At 35.4% G+C, this 15,463-nt stretch overlaps 2 long non-coding RNA genes across 2 annotated transcripts; both read right to left on the bottom strand.

The window, feature by feature from the left end:
* Positions 1 to 4,037: 4,037 nt before the first annotated feature.
* On the bottom strand, positions 4,038 to 6,206 carry LOC140937095 (uncharacterized). Its single transcript, XR_012165433.1, has 4 exons — positions 6,031 to 6,206; positions 5,505 to 5,549; positions 4,468 to 4,619; positions 4,038 to 4,221 (listed from the first exon to the last, which is right to left on the bottom strand). It is a non-coding gene; the product is annotated as an uncharacterized lncRNA (long non-coding RNA).
* A 217-nt stretch (positions 6,207 to 6,423) lies between these two features.
* LOC140937103 (uncharacterized) lies at positions 6,424 to 11,902 on the bottom strand. The gene is made up of 3 exons (XR_012165434.1): positions 11,842 to 11,902; positions 7,104 to 7,196; positions 6,424 to 6,715 (listed from the first exon to the last, which is right to left on the bottom strand). It is a non-coding gene; the product is annotated as an uncharacterized lncRNA (long non-coding RNA).
* Between the last annotated feature and the right edge of the window lie 3,561 nt (positions 11,903 to 15,463).

Raw genomic sequence — 15,463 nt, forward strand, 5'->3', positions numbered from 1 at the left:
TATGCACATATACATAGTTAGAGATGAAAACGAATTCTCAAAGGCTCGATGCTAATTAGCTAAAGCGATTAAATTTCTATTGGTTTGATGCGAACATGTTGATATGTGATTGTAATCATAGCATTACAAAGCAGCAGCAAAATGACGAAAGCCAAACAACGTAGCATAAAAACAAAACAACAACAACAAAAAAAAAAAACACAGGGCAAAGGCAAGACTTTTTTTGGATAAAATCTTTCATCGGATAAAGCTAAAGTATAAAGCAGACATAGAAAAAAAAATGATGATAATAACTATATTCGTTTACCATTGTCCGCTGCTTGTTGGAGTGCCGGTGCTTAAAAATAAATAAAAAAAAGGAGAAAATCAAAGTATGAATGGGAAAAAAATCTTTACATTGATTCAAAATAAAATAAAAAATTGTGAACGCGCTTTTCTTTGCGCGATAGATTGTTGTTGTCAGTAGTTTTTGTTGCTTTTTTGTACTAAACATTGTGGATACGATAAAAGTGCTATGATGAAACGGAGACAAAAACATTATTTCAAAAAGAATTGATTTTGATTTACCTTCTACATCTGTCAGTTCATCTTGTGAAGAAAAGGCAACACAGGCTACGAGAAAGAAGGCTGCGAATAGGAAACACTTGAAGTCCATTCTTGTGGGAGCAGATCAGAGACTTGAAGGTATGGGCAAATGGGGTACTGGTTGCACATTTTATAAAGCACGTTAGTGGTTCTAATATCACATTTACAAAAGGGAAAAAAAGAACACAAAAGCAAATACATCTCTTGCGTAACGGAGGAAAACGTCATTTTGAGAAGAAAGCAACGTTCATCAAATATATGGTTTCAAGAGCGATTGCTTTTAAAATTGTATAATAAAAAAAAAGAAATATGCAAAGCAAAAAAACTGGTCTTATGTTAATTTATAAGTTAATAAATATGACATCATTAATATCTTTCAATCATAAAATAATGAAATAGTCACTTTTTAGGTGAAATGTTTTTATTATTATTATTATTTTATTTTATTTTATCAACGACAACATAAATTATGTAACTTTCTTCATTGAGGTAAAGACAACATTGTTTCCGGAAGTAGTCACCACAACAGCAGATAATCTGAATCATGGTTATGATAATATGGGTAATATTGGTCAATTTAATGTAATTTCTTTTAGTTATTCCAAGTAGCTCTATTTAGTTTCAAATAAACAATGAATGAAACTATTCTTGCAGAAAAACGTGATGTATACTAAGCATTTTGGATTTGTAACGGTCTAAATAACAGAAGGAGCTCTCGCTACTATCTTGGATTTGGAGTGAGAATTTGAAAAACTGTAAAATACTATAAATGAAGTAAAAATTAATAAGTGAATGCGACAATTAAGGTTACAGCATCCAGATTCCTGCTGTATCATGCATGGACGGAAATTCATAGCAAAGACAAGCAATATACAATTACAATATACAGTTATATTATACACTTACAATTCATTTACAATATACAATTATAATCCATAAATACTTTTCAATGTCAATGAAAGGACTCATTACAAAAAAAAAAAAAAAAAAAAAGAGCGAGCTTCATGTACTAACCCATTGCGTTTAAAAGATCTCCGGAGACGTCCTTGCTACATACACCAAAACTATTTTTATTATTTTTTTTAATTGATAATATACTCCATAAATTATAAAACGAAGGTCAAAGATATTGTAAAAACGTGCTTTATTAGTTAAATGATTAATATTACTTTAATAGACTTAAAATGTCAATATTACAATCATTTTGTTAGTGCTAGCTACGTCTTTTGAAATTTTAAAGTCTCAAATGGGTTAATGCTATCGAAAATACAGTGGCGAAACAGAGCAATGATCCTTGCAAATCGCTTTGGCGCGGAGAAGCATTGCGTGAATTGCTTCCTTAATTGAATCAATTCTCTTCTTGTTAAAGTTATAACTTTGTTTCATGGAGGAAAGGATATTTCATCGTCATTATCCTTACAAATATAGTCCATAACAGTAAAGTTAAAGTACTTTACTTAGTCATTTTCAAGTACCCTCCCACTCAACCTTTTTTTTCTTTTTTTTTTTTTTTTTTTTTGAGGCGATTTTCAAGAGGCTACGTCATGTTTCACATATTAAAATGGGTTAATTTATTAAAGTTACTAAATCTTTTATGACATGGTCTCCAAAATTGCACAGAGCAACGAATTAACCCATTCCATCATTTAATTATACTTCGACCAACGCGATGACGTAAAGAGACGTCATTACGATGTCATATTGTTAAATTTGTGCTGAACATTTTTCTTGCACGAACGCTTGTTATATTGTGATTAGGCACGGAACAAGATTAGAGCCCTCTATTACAAATAATATGTTTTAATTTATTCCAAGCTTGCGAGTGGGCGGAATCCTCCAAATCCCACAATCTGATTGGCTCCGAGAGCGGGCAGTATTTTGTAATCTTTCCAGCTAACCTGGGCGGAATCGTTGGCAGCTTGACAAGTTTGATTGTTGTTTGTGACTTAGCAAAAACCGTCATTATCAAATCATTCTTCTTTTAAAATTTGCGCTATCATATCGCTATTATTGTATTATTCAGACAAAAAATCTGAAAGGAGAATCAAGCAAGTGAGCGAGAAAAACCGTTAAAGTAAAGCAAACCAGGTGGTTCATGATGTCGCTTCACTAGCTTTATAACTGTGCTGTAAGTACTGCAGTCTTGCTTTTATGCACCGTTTATTGGACAGTTTTGCTCTGCTTGAAGTTTTGTTTTCCATTTATGCTGTAAGAATCTAGATTCCGCCGTTTTTCATTGAATTTTGCCTTGCTAGTTTTCTGCTTATCAGCAAACGTTGTTTTCAATGATTGAATTTAGCTTTCAATCTTAAATAAACAACACAAATCATTTTTCCAGCAGTCGGTGATCGCCGTTTTCATTTCTTTGTTTATAACTTATTACTCACATCGCCTTCTTTTATTCGAATTCAATTCAAAACCTTCACATTGGTATATGTGTAACTAGCTTTTTCTACAAAGCCTATGAAGAGTTTTCATCCCACTCGATTAAACTAATCTTAAAGCAATTTTGGAATTATCAAGCCGAAGAAAAGCCTTACTGTATTTTTTTTTTCCTGGAGCTTTTAATATCAAGCTCGTCAATTCTTTTATCCTTGTTTGACACTCAGATTACGAATTGTCTAGCAAAGACACAAAAAGCTTTCTTTATTCTAAAAGAGAGCAGTAAGTACCACAATAAAATATAAATTACCGAGCTAAAAATTATGTTGTAATGTTTTGTTTTAGGATCGATCGCGCGCTTCGTCAACACGAACGCGTCCTACTTCCACATACATAGGTTGGAGAGTGAAGGAAAATTTTCCCGAAACTTTTAAATCTCAGTAGGAAAAAAAATAAAAGTGTTATTCACCGGCCAAGGTCGGTCCGTATTAAGAGAAACTGTGCCATCGGTCTGAGTACCCTTGACCTACAGCCTCGGGCGGTACTCAAGACCTCGGGCACAGTTTCTCTTAATACGGACCTCTTCAGTAATTGATATTAACATTTCAAATTCTACTCTTGTGATACACTAGGACTACATGTAGTTCACGATCCTACTAGTTTAAAGGTAGAGGAATTCAGGTAGTACAGAAAATTATTTTAACATAAATAAGCAAGGAAGGAGTTACCTCTTGAAGAATTTTAGGCTGAAGATCAGCCTCGAACAACGATAGAAAAAAAAATACATATTCCATTAGTTAATCCATCTATCAGTTACCCCTGTTGAGGGCACCTTCATTGTGGCTTATTGAGACACATTTGACAGTTCATAATACCTGAAAAAAGACTTCAGTTGAAGCAAGAAAAGGTGCAAACTTTTGGAGCCGTTGTCAAATGACCATTTTTTTTTTGTGCTGGCGTTAGACCCTGCTGCATCACTATATATTAAGTAAGTTACGGCAAAGAAACTGTTTCAATAGAAATGACGAACGTGGTGATTACAGACTCACATGATAATCAAACCAGACACCTTCTTTCAAGTTTAAATGCATTTATTTTTATTTTAATACAGCGATGGACTGTTTCATTGTTTTTTATTAATTTCTAAACTAATTCTATAGCATTATAAGCGACTATATTCGGACATAAGAGTTGGTAAGCTTCTTTATTTTTTGGACGTCTGCCTCGAAACTCGTGGAAACTTATCTGGGTGACCTGTATTTAAAGAGAACAAAAATGAAATCAACAACCGCAACTAAAACTTCTGAATAATGATAAGACTGAGGTGTTATCGTTTATTCTTTCCTCCTTGATGAGTTTAAACTAAAAAAGATTCACATACTCAAATGGCTTGATGGGAATCAATGACCTTAACTTTTTTATATACTAGGTTTTTTCCTTTTTTTGTTATTATTTTTTCTTTTTTTTTTCTTACTACTTTGAACAGTAACAAGGGCTCACTTAGTTGTCGTTGGCATTCTCGTCTCCATAAAAACAACGACGAAGGCAGAGGCGTACGCAGGTTCGTCGCCTTTTTAGTCCCAATCTTCTGGTGAAACATTTTCGTACTACTTTCCTGCAGCGACGGCGAGGGCGACGTCTGCGACCCTTCCCTGAAAGTGACACAGCAATAACTATTAGATGTACAGACATTTTCATCCCGAAGGGAGCGCCAGGTGACTCTCAGCTAACATGAAAATTGTGGGGATAGCGGTAAAAGAGGGTGCCTCCCCTACTCAATCACAAAACAAACAGGAAGCAAACTGGAGTACGCTGTTCGAAGGACATTTCTCTTCATGAAAGATACATGTTGGAAGCTGGCTAATAAGAAAATAAAGATTTAGAGGAATTCTTTGCTTTTGAAGCTTCAAAGTCTAAAGTATGATCATGAGTGACAAGGGCACAATCACTTGGAGTACATTTCCGATACATTTCTGACATTAATGATCAGATCCGCCGTATTTTTCGAAGCGTGTAAGTTTTCTTTTTTTATTACTATTATTTATTTTTATTTTATTATTATTCTATAGCTTTTTTAGAGAACACGAAAGTGTTTTGTGCAAGACCCAAGAGGTTCTCCCCCTCCTAAGGACCAAAAATGAGCAGCTACTCAAAGAAACACACACAGCCAAACATTGACTGGAACGAAGAGCACCAAGTCAGTTCGCTAACGAGGAAACAGTTAAGACTGTGCCTGTAGTAGCTCCTTCATCAAGTCAGTGGAGGCAAAGAGGGACAAGTTGTTCGCCTCCTGAGTTATTTTGTACTGGTCATGACTCAGAAATCAAAGGAAGTGATGAAAATGACTCAGAGCGTCAATCCAGTGATTCATAGGACGATTCAGATGGCGATACGCAATCGGACTGCTCAACCTGTTTTGAGGTAATGTTCCAGACGCAGCGTTCGAAAAACGTCACAGTACAAAAGCAAAGAATACATGTAAATACAAGCCGAAGGGGAAGGGGGATGGGGTGAGATACATGTATTTGGATACTTACCTTTGTAAACTTTGCGTCCTTTACCTATTGGGTCTTCAAAATCCTCTGCAGCCCCAAAATGTAAGAATAAATTTAAATTTAAATAAATCAATGATATATGTAAAAGGTGAGTATACCATTTGATTACCTACATTTGTATCAATATCATGGGTAACGAATTAGGTTCGAATTCGTGGCGTTATGTTTGTCATGGTTCGATCGAGAACTCCACGCGACAAAGTGCCTCAGTGTTAGGATCCTTCTTGATGTGCTCTGTCGTTTGTTTAGGTTTTTAAAGTGTCTTTTGATGCCGTGCCATTTTCATTCATAAAATTTCAAAACTTCGTCGTCATCTTGGCACTGAGACCTACGAAGGTTGCAATGGCCGTTTTGTAATTTCATACGTGATTCGTCACCCATAGATATGAATAAATAGATAAGGGGAAATATATATACGTAAAACAAATGAAAGAGCGATAACTGAAGTAAATAAAAAGAAAATGACGTAATGTCATAAAATAATTTATAGTTGTAAAAACTGTCTCACCAGTGCCCTCAAACTCTTCAACTTCATCTTCTGCGTTGATCACTTCATTTTCAGATCCAGTCTCGTCATAGTAAGGCCTAGTGCGGCGACGGCGGCGTCTTAGGCAGACACAAACTCTTCGACGACAACTCTTGATGAAAAAACATTTTCGGAGACCGCGACAACGACGACGACGACGACCTGGAAGCGAAAATTTCATTAAAATGTGAATGTACTACTGACGTGACAAAAGCATCAGTGGTCAGGAATGTTTTATAGTTTTCATAAATGTAAACCGTTTTGTAGTATTCGCAAGTACAACCAATTTCACGAAGCACCCCTTCGTGTTTTCAAGATTTTGGCATTTTTCACTTATGAGCTCTATAAGATGATAATCATTTATAAACTGTACGTAATGAGATGAGTTGATACCAAGGGTGAGTGACGCCTCGCAAATTGTTCACCAAATTCGAGAGGAACCTCTGAAGAAATGACATCCATATCTTTCTAGGCACTGAATCCAATCTCCTACGGTCGTCTACGAGGCTCAAATTTAAAGAGGGGTGGGAGAGGATGGGGTAGAAAAGAAGGAATCAAGGTAACAACAACCAAAAATAAAATGCCGTTGATTTTTAATTTTTGTTTTTGTTTTCAGAATTTTTCGGTCTAGACTGACACTCACCTTTCCAAATTGGATCTTCAAGATCTATGGATTTTAAAAATTATAAATCAATAAATCAATATCAAGGTGATGAAAATGTGTTAACACTTTATCTTAAAGTTAAAATAAACAAAAGCGAAGAAAGATTTTCCTGACACAAATTTCGTTCGAGCATTCTTCAATATTTCTTCAGACTTTTTAGACTTCGTTCTTCAAGTAAAGATAAAGACATGTATATATTTATTATTATTATTATTATTATTATTATTATTACTATTATTATTATTATTATAATTATTATTATTATTATTATTATTTATTTATTTATTTATTTATTTTTGTTTTACTTTTTTTTTTTTAAATAAAACACTCGTCGATTATCGCAACCTCGTTCCTTATTGTTTCAAAAATGCAACATCACCGAGTGACTAACCGTTTTTTTCTTGCATTTCATCGCTGTCTTCATCTTCCCCGACATCGTCTTCCGCTATTTCAGTGTCCTCTTCATCTTCGACGTCCTCTCCGTCTAAAGTTTAATTTTTTTTAGGTCAGAACTAGCGTTCAATATCGGTGTTTTTCTAAAATCGAAACTCTCACGCGAGGAGCTCAATCCATATTGTAAGAGATGGAAAAGCTTTATTATTTTTTTTATTTTTTTTTTTGCCCGTGTTTCGTCGTCCATACATTCGCACAGACTTTCCTAGAGAGGCAAAGGAGCAAGGGCAGGGGCTGTTCCGATAGACAACCTCATTTGTGGTGCGATAATTTCATTTTAGTTTCCACATACTAGGTAATCTTGGTGTTTAACGCAACGTGACTGGCTCGCTATCTCGGGGTAATCAACAATAATATATAGATTTAGCCAGGGCTAAAGAGCGAAGCTCCCATTAATAAATATATCTTTTAAATCAAACAATAAACTTGTAATCCACAAATCAGTTAACTTAAGGGCACATTCATGGGGCTTTTGAGGGAAAAGCTAAGTGATTTTAGAGTGAAACATCTCACATCAAGTTGACTTATATGTTCACCCAAAAAATAGCAATCATCTTCGATCACATTCAAGAGCCATAACGGCTCTTGATCACAGTAGATTAGGCCTGGAAAACAAATCAGACTGAATGTTTTGCGTTCGATAAGTTTACTTTACAAAATCTTGCCAACAAATCTGGAGGTGTGTAAACCAACCTTTTATACTTTTTATACATCACATCTGAGGTGAAACGGTACTATGAGGCGCTGTATTTATCATACAGACCTCGGACAGAATGCAGTAGTTCACTGTTTTTCAAAACAATTGTACTCAGTCAATATTCAGGACGATTAGCCTGAAATTCATCTCAGGCTACAGGACGATCAATCGTTGGCTTTTAGGGAAACCGTTCAAAAAATTTCCAAAATCACCTATACGGCCAGCCGGTTCTCCGCTTTTGACAAGCGGTCGAGTGTGTGAATGAACATTAATAGAGTTACGCTTCAACATAATAACGAATTTATTATGTTATTTTTTTTATTTAATGGTCTTGTAAAAGTAATCTTGAAAAGCGTTTCATACGCGCGACATTTTGAGTACTCCTGCAAGCGATGTTCATGAAAGACTGAAAATAAACGGCACAGCGATTAAAATTGCAAAAGAGACTTCTAACAGTCAATAAAAGAAATATAATTCGGTGAAACATTTAAAGAGACAGCAATTTTCATTCACGAAGACAAGTATTAAAGTGTCTCTAAAAATCCTGAGTCTAAGTTTATGTTTTAAGCCGGCTTCCCGGTGTTTGCGTTTTTCAAAGATGAACTCGAGGCAAGAAAATCGCTCAAAGTTTTCTTTCTACAAGCAAATTTATAACTAAATATTCTTCGGGCACGTTTTCTTTCTATTTGCGGTGAGAAAATATATCTAAAGGCTTTTTAAAGTTCTTTAAGCTTATATCAAAAGTGATACTAGGTCGGATCATTGTCTCAAATCTTACAAAAGTGCATAATTAACTTGCCGCATAAACTGTGCTCGACTTCATGAGGTTACATATAAAAAAAACAAACATCAGTTACAATAATTACTCAGGCTTACCATTCGAGATGCAGCTCCTGAAAGCTATCAAGTAAGGCCAGAATTGCTTGAGACTTTTAAACTCCTCTTACGTATCAGGCAAGGTGAAAAACGAGAACGATGCCATCAGAAATCGGATTTCCGACTTTGACAAGCGAAGCATTTCTCAACCAAAAATCCAATAAACAAACCAGGCATGAATAACAGAAGACTCTTGATAGCAGCTGTATTTAATTTTGTACATCCAGTGGAAAAAGACATCAAAAAACAACACAAGTTGACACAAAACTCTGTCAGCTTCAGCTGTCAAAGTAAACAAGTTTCAAGATGCTGCATAAGTTTTCCGCATGAACTCACCTATCAAATTTTGACCAATCAGAGCATAAAAATTGGACGTAGAGCGTGACCAACGCGTGACCATGGTAAGAAAAGGTCTTCCCCGCCTGTGTTTTTAAATAACTGGATGAATTTTCGTGTCCGGGGTAAGTTTGAAATCAAAATCTTAATAGTGCTGGGCCATAGTGACATAAACACGACATATTTCATAATATATAGATTTAGCCAGGGCTAAAAGCGAAGCTCCTATTAACTCGAATTTATAATTCAAATCAAACAATAAACTTGTATTCCACATATCAGTTAACTTTAGAGCACATTCATGTGACTTTTGAGGGAAAGACTTCGTGATTTTCGAGAAAAATAATTTGCAAACAGTCCAAGCTAAGAGTGAACTTCATCTTACATCGAGTTGATAGCCTTTATATGTACACCCAAAAAATAGCAATCATCTTCGATCACATTTAAGAGCCATAATGGCTCTTGATCACAGTAGATTAGGCCTGGAAAACACCTGCGCCGTTTTCATCATACAGACCTCGGACAGAATGCAGTGTTTCACAATTTTGCAATACAAATTGCACTCATTCAATATTCAGGACGATCAAAGCACGTGTGGGCTTTTAGCGAAATCGTCAAAAAAATTTCCAAAATCACCTATACGGCTAGCCAGTTCTCACTTTTGACAAGTCGACTGTTTAAATTAAGATTAATATAGTTATACGCTTCAACACAATAAAGAATTTATTATAAAGATCTGTAATCTTCAAAAGCGTTTGATACGCGCGGCATTTTGACTACTCTTGCAAGCAATGTTCATGAGCGACTGAAAACAAACGGCACAGCGATTAAAATTGCAAAAGAGACTACTTACAATCAATAAAGAAAGGGAAAATAATTCGGTGAAACATATACAGAGACAACAATTTTCATTCACGAAGACAAGTATTACACATGTAAAGTGTCTCTGAAAATCCTTGTTTACGTTTTAAGCCGGCTTCCCGGTGTTTGCTTTTTTCAAAGACGAACTCGCGGCAAGAAAATCGCTCAAAGCTTTCTTTTACAGCCAGAATTGTAACCAAATATTCTTTGGAACGTTTTCTTTCTATTTGCGGTGAGAAAATGTCTAAAGGCTTTTTAAAGTTCCATAAGCTGATAATCAAACCTGATACTCGGTCACTCTCGGTCAGATCATTGTCTCAAATCTTACAAACGTGCATAAACCAAATAGCCGCGTAAACTACGCTCGACTTCATTAAATTAGATATAAAAAACAAACAAATACAATAATTACTCAGGCTTACCTTTTGAGATGCACTGAAAACTATCAAGTAAGGCCAGAACCGCTTCAGACTTTTCAACCGTCTTACGCATCAAGCAAGGTGAAAAACGAAAACGATGCCATCCGAATCGGATTTCCGACTTTGCAAAGCGACGTATTTCTCAACCAAAAACCCAATAAACAAACTAGCCATGAATAACAGAAGACTCTTGATAGCAGCTGAATTTCACTTTGTACATTTAGTGGAAAAAGACAGTTAAAAACATCACAAAGTTGACACAAAACTCTGTCAGCTTCAGCTGTCAAAGTAAACAAGTTTCAAGATGCTGCATAAATTTTCCGCGTGAACTCACCTGTCAAATTTTGACCAATCAGAGTATAAAAATTGGACGTAGAGCGTGACCAACGCGTGACCTTGGTGGGAAAAGTCAAAAGCAACTAGCATGTCCTCCCTGCCTATAAAAACTGGCTTAATTCTTAGCTTCCGAGGTCAGTTTGAAATCAAAATTTTAATTGTGCGGCACATATAAAACACAACATAATTCATATGAATTGAAAAATTAAACTTGAGCCTGCAATCATTTGAAAACTAGTAACTTGTCAGCGGATAACTTTAAAAAGACACTCGACCTCGATGGGTCGACACCTGAGCCCGCGATATGATCAGGTGATACTGGTCAGCGGATACCCTGTTTTGACAGCTGTCAATTGATCACAAGATTGATGTGCAATATGTCTGCAATCTCAGTCTTCCTGTGCTCCCAAACTAGAAAGTGTGATTGAACATTGGTTGCCCTGTGGTGCGGACGGACGGGCGGGCTGAGGGCGGTGTACGGTCACGTGATTACCAAATTTTCTGGGATGGGTAGATTTACTTACCCATGGTGCTCCGCAGGCGCGCTTCGCGCGCCAGAGCTCCGCTATAAATTAAAAAAAAAAAACCTGAGCCTGCGATCATTTGAAAACTAGTAACTTGTCAGCGGATAACTTCAAAAAAAATACTCGACCTCGTTGGGTCGACACCTGAGCCCGCAATACGGTCAGGTGATACTGGTCAGCGGATACCCTTTTTGGACAGTTGTCAATTGATCACATTGATTTGCAATCAGTTTTCTCCTAGGCTTCCAAACTAGCTAGAAAGTGCGAGAGTAAACATTGGTATGCATGTGGTGCGGACGGACGGTCGTACGTTCGTTCGGTGTACGGTCAGGTGATAACCAAATTTTCTGGGATGGGTAGATTTACTTAGCTATGGGGCTCCTCCCTCGCGTGCGCTTCGCGCGCGCGGGGGAGCTCCGCTATTAACCTCCTAGCGAGTGGATAATTGTGAGCTTGGTGTTTGTCCAATATAATTTTTGTACAGAACGATCTTTCAAAAGTCGATCAAATCCTAAGGTTGATGTTTTGCCTCATGCATCTTCTAAGACTTAGGGTTAGGGTTTTAAGCTTAAGGTCTGTTCATCGATTTTGCAAGAAATTCATGTGAACAAGTCAAAATATACATACCTGAGAGTTCCGGGCTCAGTACGTCTACGTTCATGCAAAAGATAAAAGTAATAATAATAATAATAATAATAATAATAATAATAATAATAATAATAAAAATAATAAAAAAAACAACTTGGTCAAGGGGAATTTTGCTCTGAGGTATGCACATACATAGTTGAAGATGAAAACGAATTCTCAGAGGCTCGATGCTAATTAGAGTAAAACGATTGAATTGCTATTGGTTTGATGCGAACATGTTGATATGTGATTGTAATCATAGCATTACAAAGCAACCGCAAAAAGACGAAAGCCAAACAACGTGGCATAAAAACAAAACAACAACAGCAAAAAAGAAAAAAGGGAAAAGGCAAGACTTTTTTTGGATAAAATCTTTCATCGGATAAAGCTTAAGTACAAAGCAGACATAGAAAAAAAAATGATGATGATAACGATATTCGTTTACCATTGTCCGCTGCTTGTTGGAGTGCCAGTGCTTAAAAATAAATAAAAAAAAGGAGGAAATCAAAGTATGAATGGAAAAAAAAAAAACTTAACATTGATGCAAAATAAAATAAACTTTGTGAACGCGCTTTTCTTTGCGCGATAAATTGTCGTTGTCAGTTGTTGTTGCTGCTTTTTTGTACTAAACATTGTGGATTGTTTCATCAAAGTTGCTTTACCTTCTACATCTGTCAGTTCATCTTGTGAAGAAAAGGCAACACAGGCCACGAGAAAGAAGGCCGCGAACAAGAAACACTTGACTTCCATTCTGGTGGGAGCAGATCAGAGACCTGAACGTATGGGCAAATGGGGTACTGGTTGCACATTTTATAAAGCACGTTAGTAGTTCTAATATCACATTTACAAAAGGGAAAAAAAGAACACAAAAGCAAATACATCTCTTGCGTAACGGAGGAAAACGTCATTTTAAGAAGAAAGCAACGTTCATCAAGTATATGGTTTCAAGAGCGATTGCTTTTAAAATTGTATAATAAAAAAAAAAGAAATATGCAAAGAAAAAAAACTGGGCTTATGTTAATTTATAAGTTAATAGATATGACATCATTGATATCTTTCAATCATAAAATAATGAAATAGTCACTTTTTAGGTGAAATGTTTTTTATTATTATTATTATTTTATTTTATTTTATCAACGACAACATAAATTATGTAACTTTCTTCATTGAGGTAAAGACAACATTGTTTCCGGAAGTAGTCACCACAACAGCAGATAATCTGAATCATGGTTATGATAATATGGGTAATATTGGTCAATTTAATGTAATTTCTTTTAGTTATTCCAAGTAGCTCTATTGAGTTTCAAATAAACAATGAATGAAACTATTCTTTCAGAAAAACGTGATGTATACTAAGCATTTTGGATTTGTAACGGTCTAAATAACAGAAGGAGCTCTCGCTACTATCTTGGATTTGGAGTGAGAATTTGAAAAATAAAATACTATAAATGAAGTAAAAATTAATAAGTGAATGCAACAATTAAGGTTACAGCATCCAGATTCCTGCTGTATCATGCATGGACGGAAATTCAAAACAAAGACAAGCAATATACAATTACAATATACAGTTTTATTATACACTTACAATTCATTTACAATATATAATTATGATCCATAAATACTTTTCAATGTGAATGAAAGGACTCATTGGGCAAAAAAAAAAAAAAAAAAAAAAGGCCAGGTTCATGTACTAAGCCATTGCGTTTAAAAGATCTCCGGAGACGTCCTTGCTACATACACCAAAAACTCTTAAGATTTTTTTTTTTTTTAATTGATAATATACTCCATAAATTATAAAATGAAGGACAAAGATATTGTAAAAACATGCTTTATGAGTTAAATGATTAATATTACTTTAATTGACTTAAAATGTCAATATTACAATCATTTTGTTAGTGCTAACTACGCCTTTGAAATTTAAAAATCTTAAATGGGTTAATGCTATCGAAAATACAGTGACGAAACATAAGGCAATGATTCTTGCAAATCGCTGTGGCGCGGAGAAGCATTGCTTCCTTAATTGAATCAATTCTCTTCTTGTTAAAGTTATAACTTTGTTTCATGGAGAAAAGGATATTTCATCGTCATTATCGTTACAAATATAGTTCATAACAGTAAAGTTAAAGTACTTTACTTAGTCATTTTGAAGTACTCTCCCACTCAACCCTTTGCTTTTTTTTTTTATTTTATTTTTATTTTTATTTTTATTTTTATTTTTTTTTTTTGTGGCGATTTTCAAGAGGCTTCGTCATGTTTCGCATATTAAAATGGGTTATTTTATGAAAGTTACCAAATCTTTTATGGCATGGTCTCCAAAATTACACAGAGCAACGAATTAACCTATTTCACCATTTAATTATGACCAACGCGATGACGTAAAGAGACGTCATTACGATGTCATATTGTTAAATTTGTGCTGAACATTTTTCTTGCACGAACGCTTGTTATATTATGATTAGGCACGGAACAAGATTAGAGCCCTCTATTACAAATAATATGTTTTAATTTATTCCAAGCTTGCGAGTGGGCGGAATCCTCCAAATCCCACAATCTGATTGGCTCCGAGAGCGGGCAGTATTTTGTAATCTTTCCAGCTAACCTGGGCGGAATCGTTGGCAGCTTGACAAGTTTGATTGTTGTTTGTGACTTAGCAAAAACCGTCATTTTCAAATCATTGTTCTTTTAAAATTTGCGCTATCATATCGCTATTATTGTATTATTCAGACAAAAAATCTGAAGGGAGAATCAAGCAAGTGAGCGAGAAAAACCGTTAAAGTAAAGCAAAGCAGGTGGTTCATGATGTCGCTTCACTAGCTTTATAACTGTGCTGTAAGTACTGCAGTCTTGCTTTTATGCACCGTTTATTGGACAGTTTTGCTCTGCTTGAAGTTTTGTTTTCCATTTGTGCTGTAAGAATCTAGATTCCGCCTTTTTTTATTGAATTTTGCCTTGCTAGTTTTCTGCTTATCAGCAAACGTTGTTTTCAATGATTGAATTTAGCTTTCAATCTTAAATAAACAACACAAATCATTTTTCCAGCAGTCGGTGATCGCCGTTTTCATTTCTTTGTTTATAACTTGTTACTCACATCGCCTTCTTTTATTCGAATTCAATTCAAAACCTTCACATTGGTATATGTGTAACTAGCTTTTTCTACAAAGCCTATGAGGAGTTTTCATCCCACTCGATTAAACTAATCTTAAAGCAGTTTTGGAATTATCAAGCCGAAGAAAAGCCTTACTGTATTTTTTTTTTCCCTGGAGCTTTTAATATCAAGCTCGTCAATTCTTTTATCCTTGTTTGACACTCAGATTACGAATTGTCTAGCAAAGACACAAAAAGCTTTCTTTATTCTAAAAGAGAGCAGTAAGTACCACAATGAAATATAAATTACCGAGCTAAAAATTATGTTGTAATGTTTTGTTTGGGGATCGATCGCGCGCTTCGTCAACACGAACGCGTCCTACTTCAACACACATAGGTTGGAGAGTGAAGGAAAATTTTCCCGAAACTTTTAAATCTCAGTAGGAAAAAAAATAAAAGTGTTATTCACCGGCCAAGGTCGGTCCGTATTAAGAGAAACTGTGCCATCGGTCTGAGTACCCTTGACCTACAGCCTCGG

This window comes from Porites lutea, chromosome 1 (assembly GCF_958299795.1).
Source record: "Porites lutea chromosome 1, jaPorLute2.1, whole genome shotgun sequence".
Taxonomy (NCBI): domain Eukaryota; kingdom Metazoa; phylum Cnidaria; class Anthozoa; order Scleractinia; family Poritidae; genus Porites; species Porites lutea.